This window comes from Galeopterus variegatus, unplaced genomic scaffold, assembly GCF_000696425.1.
Source record: "Galeopterus variegatus unplaced genomic scaffold, G_variegatus-3.0.2 Scaffold1092, whole genome shotgun sequence".
In the NCBI taxonomy this organism is placed as follows: Eukaryota; Metazoa; Chordata; class Mammalia; order Dermoptera; family Cynocephalidae; genus Galeopterus; species Galeopterus variegatus.
The window spans coordinates 313,271-326,417 of record NW_007727203.1 but is presented as its reverse complement, the minus strand read 5'-3'; the positions used below and the strand labels follow the sequence as shown (position 1 = coordinate 326,417).

Genomic DNA, 13,147 nt, shown 5'->3' with positions numbered 1-13,147 from the left:
AGACTGGAAGATATAGGTGTTAGCCAAGTGAAATGGAAGGTACTAGAAGGCAAGCAATCCAGGTAGAGGGGGTATCCCTGTGGAGAGGAGGTAGAGAAGCTGCCAGAGGAGAAGGGGGGTGAGGTCAGCAGCTGGAAGGACAATGGGGTCCAGGCAGAGGGTTTTTGTTGTTCATGTTTTTGTGTAACAAGATGGGAGAGGTTAGTGAACGTTCATGTGCTAACGGGAAGGTGCCAAGTGAGAAGGTGAGACTGAGAGGTAATCTCATCCATAGCAAAACCGATGCTGGGCCAGCCCGGTGGCGCACTGGATAGTGCGCCGCTTGGGAAGCGCGGCGGTGCTCCCGCCTGAGGGTTCGGATCCCACATACAGACCGGTTCCCGCTCACTGGCTGAGCGAGGCGCGGGAGCGACGCCGATGGTTGCAGTCCCGTTGCCGGTCCCCGGTCCGGTACAGGGGCAACACTGAGGGTTGCGATCCGTTGCCCGACACGGAAAAAAGACAAAAGACAAAAAAAAAAAAAAAAAAACCGATGCAGAGCACAAGGTCCTTAAGAAGGTGTGAGAGGAGGGAGTCCAAGGCCAGGAGCAGGGATTAGATTTAGAAAGGAGAAGGAAACCTCTTATAATAGGCATGAAGAAAAGGAGAGTTGCAGGTTTGGGTGGGTTTATAATTTTTTAGTGGGAGTTGAATTCTGTTTTTTCTGAAAAAGAGAAGTTAGATCATCTGCTGAAAGTAAGGGGGCATGTAAGCAATTGGAGATCTGAGGAGAAGGGGAAAGGTTGGAAACAACCTGTGTGAAGGGTTGTGTCCATGAATATAGAGGGGCACTGGCCCCCTTAGGCGTGGGTTTTTATCCAGCGGCATTTAACAGCCCAAGTGTGTATAACTAGAAAACAAAAAGTTGGAGTCATCCAGGCCAGGGGCTTGCCAGGAAGGGGCAAAGGAGTGTAGGTTATTGGCAAGAGAGTGGGTGAAGTCAGAGTCCATGGAATGCAAGTAGGGGCGGGGAAAGTAAAGATGAGAGAGGGCCGAAGGTGGGAGAGAACAGAGGGACCCATGGACTAGAGAGCAGAGAACTAGGGCAGTGGGAGTAATTGAGCAACTCTGCTCTAAACATACACTGGCTCTGTCCACTTTTTACCATCTCCACTGCCACCAACCTATTGTAAACGACTGTCATCTCGTTCCTGGACCACTGAAATCGCTTCTTACCTTCTTGATCCCTCTGCTTCAATTCTGATTACCCTGAAATCCATTCTTCATTTAAATTCAAACTATCTTTTTAAGTGTAAATCCATGGTACTGTTGACTTAGAAAGAAACTGAGACCAAAATACACATAGAGAGGATTTATTGAGCCATTATGATGATTGCAACCAGGGAGACACATAGATCAGGTAGCTCTGAAAAATGTGTTCTGAGGAGGGCCCGCGGAGCTTAACATTTTATAAGAAAGGGGAAGGGTCAAAGGAGAGAGGTGAAAAAAGACAGTCCTGCCTGATTGATTACCTCATCAGGTTTTCTATTGGGTGTACATGACATATTGATTTGGGATTTTTACTAGGTTATATCCTACATGCAGGGATCTAGGGTAAGGGTAATAAGAATTCTAGGTTATTTTATGGCTTTCTGGTACCACTATGGCTGCTTCTAAGTAAAATGGTCTTATGATAATCATTTTCCAGGACAGGTGGACATGACTACTGACTTATCCCAGATCTCTCGAGGCACTATAATTTAGCTGACGTGGTCAGAGCAGATTCTTTTGGTTATCAGTACCAACCAACATCATGTGCCTCTAATGATGCACTGAAAATAACATCACTTCTGCGGTTTTCCTAACAAAAATACATAATCTGAATGGAATCGTGAGGAAACATCAAGCAAACCCAAATGGAAGACCATTCTACAAGATGACTGAACTCTTCAAAAATGCCAGGGTCACAAAGACATAGAACGACAAAGAAACTGGTCTAGATTAAAGGTGACTAAAGAAACATGACTAAATACAATGCTTTGTCCTGAATTAGATCTGGGATTCAGAAACAAGTAGTATAAGGAACATTACTGGGACCACTGAAATTTGAATATGACGTGCAGATGATAATAGTATTGTTTCAATGTTCAATTTCCTGATTTTGACAATTAAGTGTAGTTACCTAAGGGAATGTACTTGTTTTTAGGAAATACATGAAGTGTCTTTAGGAGTGAAGGGGCATGATTGTCTGCAACTTACTCTCAAGTGGTTGAGAGAAAAATTGTACGTATAAAAATGCATGCGAGTGAGAGAAAGGTGAGAGAGAGAGAGAATAATAAAACAAATGATGGTAAAATGTAAGCAATTGGTGAGTCTGACTAAAGGGTATATTGAATAAGTTATCCCCTTCAAAGAAAAGTAATCAGTCAGGTCAGTCTCCTGGGTGTAACTCTCTAATGGCTTGCCAAGACAAAAAAATGAAAACTCCTTATTGGACCTACAGGGTCCCTGAGATGTGGACCCTGCTTATTTATCTCTCTGGCCTCATCTTTCATTCTGTTCTTTAATCACAGCCTTCCAGTCACACAGATCTTTTTTCTGACCCTGGGGCACTTTAAGCTCACTCTTGCCTCGGGTCTTAGGACTTCTGGTTCCCTGTTTGGAACATTTCTTCCTTCAGTTCACAGGGTTGATTCCTCATCACTCAGGTTGCAGTTCTTGTATCACTTCCTAAAAGGAGCCCTCCCAAGACACCTTTCTAACATTGCTACATCTCTACCTACAACTTTTCAGTATTTATTTACCCATCCATGTCTGCCTCCTCCAGTAGACTGTAAATCTCCAAGAGCAGGATCTACCTGTATTTCGTCTTGCCCGCCACCATATCTCCTGCACCTAATTCAGTATAAGAGGATGTGCTCAATAAATAGTTGGTTTTTTCTTTCTTTCTTTCTTTTTTTTTGGGTGGCTGTCCTGTCCAGGGATTCAAACCCTTGACCTTGTTGTTATAACACTGCACTCTAACCAGCTCAGCTAACCAGCCAGCCCATCAATAAATAGTTTTTGAATGAATAAATGAACAAACAAGGAAGAAGATTGTGACCAGACTGTACACTAGTGAAGGAAGCGGGCCAGACATGCCGAGGTCCAGGTGTAAGAGTGGGTAAGTCCCTGACGTGCAGCAGGGGCAGCTCCTTGAATGATGGACAAAGAGAGGAAATGTCTGTGAAGCATGGAACAATGATGGTGCGTATAAGGCAGTTTCTATTGCTTCCCTAGTTCCCTCCCTGCCTTGGAAGCTGGAAAAGAAGCTTCCAGAGATTAAGGCATTTGCTTCCATTCATCCTTGCAACCCATTAATACTGAGTCTGAATCTTTGCTACACTCTAGAGTATAGACTCTGGAAAATAGTCCAGGGGAGTCAGACTCATGACTTTGATTCACAAACATGCTTTAAAATAAAAGAAAGAAAAAGAGAAATTGTAGTTATGACCTAACCATAGACAAAAAAATCTCTTTGACTCCCACTGGTTTGGTATTAATGGAGCCTTTTATCTTCAAAACTTTGTACTTGTGCTGCCAAGCAGAGGAAGGGACAATGCAGAAAGCTCTGCATAATCATGGCCTGCTGGCCTCCCCAAATTCAGAGCTCAGCTTGAAGGCTCATGTCCCTGGTTCTGGGAGGCCCCAGACTAGAATGAGAAATCAGTGGGAAAATGTTTCTTTAGATGTCAAATGCCAGCTTCTATCAGGAAACAAGGACAGATGAATAAAGCCACAGGCAAGGACTGGCAAGCCCTTAATGTTGCTAATGTGAACATTCTACAAATTTCCTCATAAATGCTTAGCCTGGACTTCTTAGGCCAAATGCTAATATGCTTTGCCCTAAAACACAGTTTATAAAATTAAGGGATCCTATCCAAGGGCACCTCATCCTCATAGCCTCTTTATCTCTTTTACGACCACTTTTTTTTTTTTTGTCCTTTTCCGTGTCCGGCAACGGATCGCAACCCTCAGTGTCGCCCCCGTACCGGACCGGGACCGGCAACGGGATTGCAACCCTCGGTGTTGCTCCCGCGCCTCACTCAGCCAGTGAGCGGGAACCGGTCTGTATGTGGGATCCGAACCCTCGGCGGGAGCGCCGCCGCGCTTCCCAAGCGGCGCACCATCGCAGTGCGCCACCGGGCCGGCCCCTACGACCACTTTTAAGGAGGAATAATTTATTTAAAAGTGCATTTTAGGGGCCGGCCGTGGCTCACTCAGGAGAGTGCAGTGCTGATAACACCAAGGCCCTGGGTTCGGATCCCATATAGGGATGGCTGGTTTGCTCACTGGGTGAGCATGGTGCTGACAACACCAAGTCAAGGGTTAAGATCCCCTTACCGGTCATCTTTAAAAAAAAAAAAAAAAAAGTGCATTTTACAACCTGTGGCTCCCTCCAAAGAATAACCTTTTCTCCCATTTTCTATAAGAAGTTTTTAAAGTAAGCTTTTTATTTTGTTTTTTGGCAGCTGACCAGTACAGGGATCTGAACCCATGACCTTGGTGTTATAAGGCTGTGTTCTAACCAACTGAGCTAACTGGCCAGCCCCCAAAATAAGTTTTTTATTTTGGAATAATGTTAGATATATAGAAAAGTTGCAAAGATTGTACTGAGAGTTCTGTATACCCCTTGTCCAGTTTCCCTCATTGTTAACATATTATGTTACTGTGGTGTATTTGTTACAAGTAAGGAACCAACACTGGTCCGTTACTATTAACTAAACTCCATACTTTGTTCGGATTTCGCACATTTTCCCCTAATGTTCTTTTTCTATTCCAGATTGCATCCAGGGTACCACATTACATTTAGTCATCCGGTCTGGTCAGATATTTTGTAGAATTCCCTCAAATGGGGGTTGTCTGATGTTTTTCTCACACTTAGATTGGGGTTATAAGTTTGGGGAAAGAATACCTGAGGTGAGGTATCCTTCTCATCTGTCAGGACATAGGACATCCACGTGGCATCACTGGTGAAGTTAAAACCTTCATCACTTGGTTAAGGCAGCGTTTGCCAGGTTTCTCCACTGTCAAGTTACTATTTCTCCCTCTCTACCATGTCAGCTTCACAAGAAAATCACTAAATCTAGCCTTCTCTCAGGAAGGTGGAAAGGGAGGGACTGATTAGCTCAGTTGGTTAGAGCATGGCCTTGTAACACCAAGGGTTTGGCTCCCTGTGCCGGCCAGCTGCCAAAAAGAAAAAGAAAAAAAAAAAAAGGTTGGGAAGGGAATTGGGAGAGAATGGAAATTAATGTAATATACATACTGTATATTAAATAGAGTTCTTCTGTCAGAAAGATTTGTTTCTTCTTCTCCTTTAATTTATTTATTCATTAATTCATTTATATCAGTATGGACTCATGTACTTACTTTATTTGGGGGGTTATAATTCAATATAGTTATTTATTTTATTACTCAAATCGTTCTAGCTTTGGTTATCTGGTGCTCTTTCAGGTTGGTCATGGGCCCATTTGACATCCTCCTATCCTTATAAAATTATTAAAACATACAAATGACAGATCACATATTCTGAGACACTTTATTTTTAACATTGCGTACATGGGCTCGGCAATCCCCCTGTGAGTCCAGAAGGGATGTCAGTTTAAAAGGTAATTTTTTCCTAATCTGACTGTGCTGTTATTATAACGAGACGTGGTTTACCTTTAACTACCTTGATTCTTTTACTTGTTAAAAAAATTAACATTAGGGAGCCAGCCAGCCCATGGCTCACTTGGGAGAGTGTGGTGCTGATAACACCAAGTCAACGGTTAAGATCCCCTTACCAGTCATCTTTTAAAAAATAATAATAATATTAGTAATCTGAATTCATTGTATGAAAATTCAGATAAGAAACAGAAGAAATTAATCTATAATTTTATTATTCAGTGATAATTATGTTGCTTTGCCTCCCACGGATTTGTCACCCCTTTTCCCCTGGGTGACGGAGCCATCAAAGATTACTCAAAGCACATCTCTTCTGAGCAGTGAGAAGCCCAGAAAAGGGGTTAATCTCCCAGAACCCTCAAGAACGAGGCATTCCTTCCATTTGGGGAGTTAACCACAAATTGGGGTTCTCTTCCCACATTTATTCTCCAGACTAGGAAGTTACAGGAAGAGAACATAGGTGGGGTTTTTGCTAAGTACAGTTTAACAAGTTTAACAATAGAAGGTGGTAACATGCAATTAAGTTGATCCACTAACAAAAGCTTGATTTTAGCAAACATTCTCTTCTTACAGCAATTTCCCAGTACCTTTACATATCAATCAGTAACCTGTCTGTCTTTGAGCCAGCAACCTTGCTGTGTTACAATTCTTTATCTTACAACAGAGACCATAGCCTGGGGAAAATTTCCTGTCCTTTGCAAGGTCAATATTTGAAACTGCAAGGCTTTGGAAAACCAGGCCCTGTGAAGTACATTTGCTTTATGCAAACTTCACATAATTACTGTGCTATTACTGCTGTACTTTTCTGTGTGTGTGTTTAGTATATTGTTAACATCTTTCCCATTTCAATATATACATTTAGTGGATATTTAACTTGCTTTCTACTTTTTTGCTATTATAAACATCCTTGGATATATCTATTTACTTATTGTCAGTAGTAATGAGTAAATCATTAATTTGTGCCATAGCAACTAAACCAAACATAATTGTTTCCAGACTTTGAAGGTTTTCCAATTGCAGCTTCCAAGTCTTTTTTTTTTAAAAGATAACACAAGGCCAGCCCGTGGCTCACTCGGTAGAGTGCGGTGCTGATGGCACTAAGGCCACGGGTTCGGATCCTATATGGGGATGGCCGGTTTGCTCACTGGCTGAGCGTGGTGCTGACAACACCAAGCCAAGGGTTGAGATCCCCTTACCAGTTATCTTTAAAAAAAAAAAAAAAAAAAAGATAACACAATAATTTATTGACCACTTCCCCTCCCTGTCCTTGCAGTCTCTAGGTCACTTTTTCTGCTTGTAAATCTTGTGTGCTCGCCCCAGAAAGATGGCAAGGAGCAGGGGCACAGCATACTACTCAAAGACCTCCATAAGGTGGTTGTAACTGTCTTCCTCATACTGCAAGAACACTGCTTGCAGATCCAGCTCCTTGTATAGCACCTTGACCTGGGCCATCTAGGGCCACCTACTCAGCCTCCTTCTGCCCATAATTCTGCAGGATCTAGTGCTGTTCCACAGTGGCCCATTGCAGACACTGAACCACCAGCCAGCTGCATTTTTTGTCCTGGAAGTCAGTGCCAATCTTGCCAGTCACACTGGGATCCCCAAAAAGATCAAGGTAATCATCCTGAATCTGAAAGAACTCTTTCATCCCCAGCAGGATCTTCTTAGCATTGTCATGTTCCTTCTCCCCATTAATGCCTGCCATATACATGGCAGCAGCTACAGGAAAGTAGAAGGAGTAGAAAGCTATCTTGTACTTGACAACAGATTTGTACCTCTTTTCACTGAATCTGCCAAGATCCACATTGCCCTGGGGGGCTGTGATGAAGTCCAAGGTCTGCCCAATCTCAGTCTGATAGGAACTCCAGGAAAATCTCAGTCAGGTTCAGGTAATAGGGCTGCTCCAGGCAGTGGAACTTGAGCAGGTGGTAGACACATGTTTCCAGAAGCATAGCATCATTGATGGCATCCAAAATCTATGCCTGGCTTCTGATACCAGCAGATCTTCCCCCAGCCGGTGAGGGATGAATCCATGATGTCATCCGACACCAGGAAGAAAGCTTGCAGCAGTTCCACACACAAGCCCATGGTCAGGGCCTGCTGGAGACTATCAGCATCCTGTTTCCTTGGCTCCACCAGCTCTCGAAATGCTACCAGCACTGTCAAGTCCTGCTGGTACTTGCCTCCAATGCCATTGAACTCCATCCTTGAGCTGGGCAATGGCATCTCCTGTCTCCGGGTGCCCCATCTCATCTTCAGTCAGCACTTTATCAGTCTGGGAGAAGTGCTAGAAAAAATCCTGCTTTTCTGAGAAATGAGAAAATCTAATTTCTGGTTTCCATTCATTTTATTCCTGGATGCGGGTTCCTGCTGGGTCCAGACTTTTGGTGGAGTCCTCCTAAAAGCTGAACCTGCTCCGTGCTCCCCAAGTCTTCACCGAAATCATTCAGCATGATTTAAAAATGTATTTATAGTATCTATGTTATAGCCTGCATCATGGTAAATAACAAAGCAGCTGAAGAATGATCCCCACTTATGATATAAAAAGGAAGGTGGAAGATGTAAATCTAAGGCGATATATAATTAAATATGGCAAAGTATGCTATAGGGGGTATGTAAGTGCGGAAGGGATTCCAAAGAAAGAGAAATAACTTCTGACTTAGCTAATGTTGGTGTCAGAGCTTGCTTATATGTAGCAAAGGCTGTTGGTGATCATCGGTGATTGAGCTCTTCTCTTCCTGGCTCACAGCTAAAGTCCATGCAGTGTGGCCATGTGACTGTGCTCTGGTCTGTGGAATGGGAGCAGGAGTGGTGGGCACCTCTTCTAGGTCCATAAAAACCTCTCAAGCACAATCCTCACTCTTTTGCCATCCATTCTCCTGCTGAATGGAGAGGACAAAGAAAAGGGTGGAGCCCAAGGTGTAAAAAGCCTGGGTCCTTGAACAAGTACACAGCGTAGAGCCCCTTCTTCTCCTTGTGCTGCCTCCTTCTCAACCTGCCTTCCCCCCTCTTTCCCCTCTTTCTTCTTTCCTTCTCTCTTCCTTCTTCCCCTCCTACCCTTCCACCAACCCACACTGAACTGTGAACAAGAGAAATACACTTTTATTATGTTAAACTACTAGAATTTCAGGATTTATTTATTACAGAAGCAGGAGCTATTTACCTGTCTAACATACAACGGAATCTATCTTTGGGGGTTTATTTCTCGGAGATCTACTCCTTTGAGAGCAATTTCCTTTCTGCACAAATAGATGTTGGCCTACATAATAAAGAATTAACCTTACCCAAACAGAGGTCTGACTTTTGCCCTCAGCTACTGGGAGGTGATCTCTAGGCCCCTGGAATGTCCTGCTTGATAGGCATATCTTTGTTTGCTTGTGGCTTTGGCCACAGGACACTCTAACAATGTGATTTAGGATGAGGGCTTTGGATCATGCTCTTTTAGCTCTGTCCTCTGGAGGAACTACAGACTAAAGGTATGAACCTAACCTTTGGGAGGGGTGGAGACTAAAGGTCAGTAACACAAATGGTATGTGATTGAGCCCCAATAAAAACTATGGACACGGGCCGGCCCAGTGGCACACTCGGTAGAGTGTGGCGCTTGGGAGTGCGGCGGCGCTCCCGCTGAGGGTTTGGATCCCATATAGAGACCGGTCTGCTCACTGGTTGAGCGCAGTGCGGGCGCGACACTGAGGGTTGCGATCCCGTTGCCGGTCACAGTACAGGTGCGACACTGAGGGTTGCGATCCCGTTACCGGTCATGAAAAAAGACAAAAAAAGGGAAAAAAAAACAAAAGAACTCTGGACACCAAAGGCTCAGATCAGCTTCCCTGGTTGGTAGTATAGTATGTGTGCTGTCACACATAGTGACCAGAAGGAGTTAATGCTGTCCTTCTGTGACTGCACAGAAGTACTGCATTCAAACCTCTCCTGGACACTGCGCTATGTCTCTCTTCCCTTGCCTGATTTTAATTTCTGTCCTTTTTCTGTAATAAACAGTAACTGTGAGTATAGCCGTTTTCAGTGTCTTCTGTGAGTCTTTCTAGAGAATTATCAAACCTGGGGTGGTGTGGGGAGACCCTCAAATTTAAAGTTGGTGTCAAAAATGAGGGCAGTGTTGTGGGGACTATTTCCTCTAACCTCACAGCTTGGCTGACCCTGGGTAGGGCCCTATAATTAAATGTATACTGTGTGACCCTTCTGCCTTGGCCATGGCTAATTGGACAAGATGTGAGTGAACCTGACCCAGGATAAACCAATCGGGTATTTTCTTCTGTAAATTCGGACAAAGATCTAGTTTGTTTCTGTTAGGTGCTTAACTCAGAAAGTCATAGAACTTAAAATCTAGTGGCCCTTTCCCGCTTTGAGCACAGAGAGGCAGAATAAACTACAGAAATAGAGGAAAATTAAACAGATGAGAGACCACATGGTTCAGAGAGATACAGAGAGAACAGGATGGGCTAAGTAGCTGTCCTGATTCCTGATACCTTTCCAGTTCCTGGTTTCAGACCCTCCTGAAGCCTGACTACTTCCTGTCCCTATATCTTTATAATAAATTTCCACTGGGAAGGTTTCTCCTGCCTGCAATAAAAAGAGCCTTGACTAAAGATGCTATGTATTGTCTACATGCTTTGCGTATAATACAAGGCAATGAAGCACAGAGGGGAAAAGTGCCAAACTGCCAGATCTGTGTTCTAGACCTCCTCAGCCACTGCGCTGTCTTTAAGCCTTCAACATGTCCTAACCTCTCTGGGCCTCAGTTTCTGAAAAATGCAGGGTGAGACCAGATAGTGTCTGAGGGTGCTTACAGCTCTAATATTCTTTGATTCTATTTCATGTGATTCTCACTCTAACCACGGGAAGTAGGCATAACAAGTGTTACCTCTCTTTTACAGATCCGTGAACCAAGTCCTCAGTTGTAGGTCTGTGCCCAAGGGGAAGAAGGCCTAATAGCATCCTCTAGGTTGGGAATGAGTGGTAGAGCAGTGCAGAAAATTGTTTGTTTGTTTGTTTTTTAATTCACTCTTTCTGAAAAAGAAACTCAAAAGAGATCCCACCTTGAAAAAAAAAAATTTATCGTTCTCTAAACATACTATGCACACAATGAGTCCAGCACCATTTTTTCCCCCTTGGGATATATGTCTAGTAGTGGGATTGCTGTATCATATCGTAGGTCTATTTGGAGTTTTTTGAGAAACTTCATACTATTTTGCATAACGACCGTAGTGATTTACATTCCCACCAACAGTATATGAGTTCTCTTTTCTCCACATGAAAATCTGATTTATGACCCAAAGAGGATATAGATAAAATGAAACATTGAGATACCAGTTGTGAGGTGGACTCAGGAATAGCAGCTGGTAAATTGTGTAGGGAATGAGCGAGAAATTTCCTACACAGGGAAGGTGAGCAGAAATTCTTACTTTCGGATGAAGGCAAGTGGTTCAGTGAATAGATTGGAATGACCCTTTTAATATCTAAATCAAGTTTGCATTTTTTTTTTTTTTAAAGATGACCGGTAAGGGGATCTTAACCCTTGACTTGGTGTTGTCAGCACCACGCTCAGCCAGTGAGCGAACCGGCCATCCCTATGTGGGATCCGAACCCGGGGCCTTGGTGTTATCAGCACCGCACTCTCCCGAGTGAGCCACGGGCCGGCCCCCAAGTTTGCATTTTTTGAGACTCAAGCCTATGACATTCTATTTCCAAGAAGACATAGAAAAAATAGAAATGAAGGTTTTTAACCTGGATAAGGAAAGTATTATCCCCACCTCCACTCTGAGCTAAAAGATAGTGGGGGATTCTTTGTGATGTTGTACTATGAATCTCTCTTGTTCAGTTTACTGGTTGCAGTGGTTATGCACACAGTCTTAATTTCCTAGATGATCAAAAGCTTCATATAAATCATAATATGGAGCTCAGCCTTCAAGGAAGCATGACAGAGCCAGCTAATTACCCCTCAATTAATCCTTCCTTTTTTTTCCTTTATTTTTACAATTTTAGTTTTACAGAGAAATTGAGCAGAAAGTAAAGATAGTTCTCATACCCTCCCCCACCCACATATAGAGTTTCTCCTATTATTGACATGTTGCATTAGTGTGGTACATTTGTTACAGTTGTGAATCAATATTGATATGTTATTATTAACTTTATATTAGGGTTCCCTCTTTATATTGTAAGTTCTATGCCTAATGCATAATGTCATTAATTAACTATTACAGTATCACATAGAGTAGTTTTGCTGCCCTAAAAATCCTCTGTGCCCTACCTCTTCATCCCTCCCTCCCTCCCTCATCCCCTAAAATCCTGGCAACCACTAGTTTTTTTTTTCATTACCTGAAACATTTATCATTTCTTTGTGTTGGAAACATTCAGAATCTTCTCTACTAGTTACTCGAGGTTATACAGTAATTTGTGTTTGACTGCAGTCTTCCTACAGTGCTATAGAACACTAGATCCTATTCTTCCTATCTTGCTACAATTTTGTATCCACTGACCACGCTCTCTCCATTACTCTCTACTTCTATGTGGTCAACTTTCTTAACTTCCACATTTGAGCAAGAATATGCAATATTTCTCTTTCCATTCCTGGCTTACTTCATTTAACATAATGTCCTCCAAGCTCGTCCACGTTGCCATGAATGAATGGATTTCTTTTTTTTTTTAATGGCTGAATGGTATTCCATTGTGTATATATTCCACATTTTCTTTATCCATTCATCTGTTGATGGACACTTGGGTTGATTCCATATCTTGGCTATTGTGAATAGTGATACAATAAATATCAATAAACGTGAGATACAGCACCATTTTTTTTTTTTTTTTTTTGGCACCTGGCTGATTCGGGGATCCAAACCCTTGACCTTTGACAGTGTGGTGTTACAACACTGCACTCTTACCAATTGAACTAACCAGCCAGCCCAGCACCGTTTTTATCAGGCTAAATCATGTCAGTGTAAGCCAAGAGAAGTCCTAAAGGGAATAATGTCACACAGAGGCAGTTTTGCAGCCAGAGTTATCCTCATCTAGGGATAAATTTGCCCAGTAAGGTTGAAGAATTGCCTCAAAGTTACAGAGAATGTCAGCAGTAGAGCTGGAGACAAAACCCAGCCTCCTAACCCAAGGACTGGGCACTCCACCATGTGGAAAGTCTTCCCGGAACAAGGCCCTGGGCAAGGAGATCTCAGTTTTCCCTCAGTAGCCATTCTTGACTAAAGCAAAGCCCTGGAGTCATTGCAAACATTTCCATATAACTTTGCCATATAATAAATTTTTATTAAAGCAAACAACATGTGTGTGAAGCTCCGTTTACTTTCCACGCTTCTCCCACATTTGCTCATTTGAATCTGTGCACTGAATAGTTGGAAGATGCCCTCAGAAGGCTGACTATTGCATCTGTCTACTAAATGCTTCTCTTAGTTAGGGTTTGATGTCTAGTGAGCATGTGTCGAGCTGGTGACATTTA

At 42.9% G+C, this 13,147-nt stretch overlaps 1 pseudogene; it reads right to left on the bottom strand.

The window, feature by feature from the left end:
* Positions 1-6,963: 6,963 nt before the first annotated feature.
* LOC103592117 lies at positions 6,964-8,028 on the bottom strand (annotated as a pseudogene).
* Between the last annotated feature and the right edge of the window lie 5,119 nt (positions 8,029-13,147).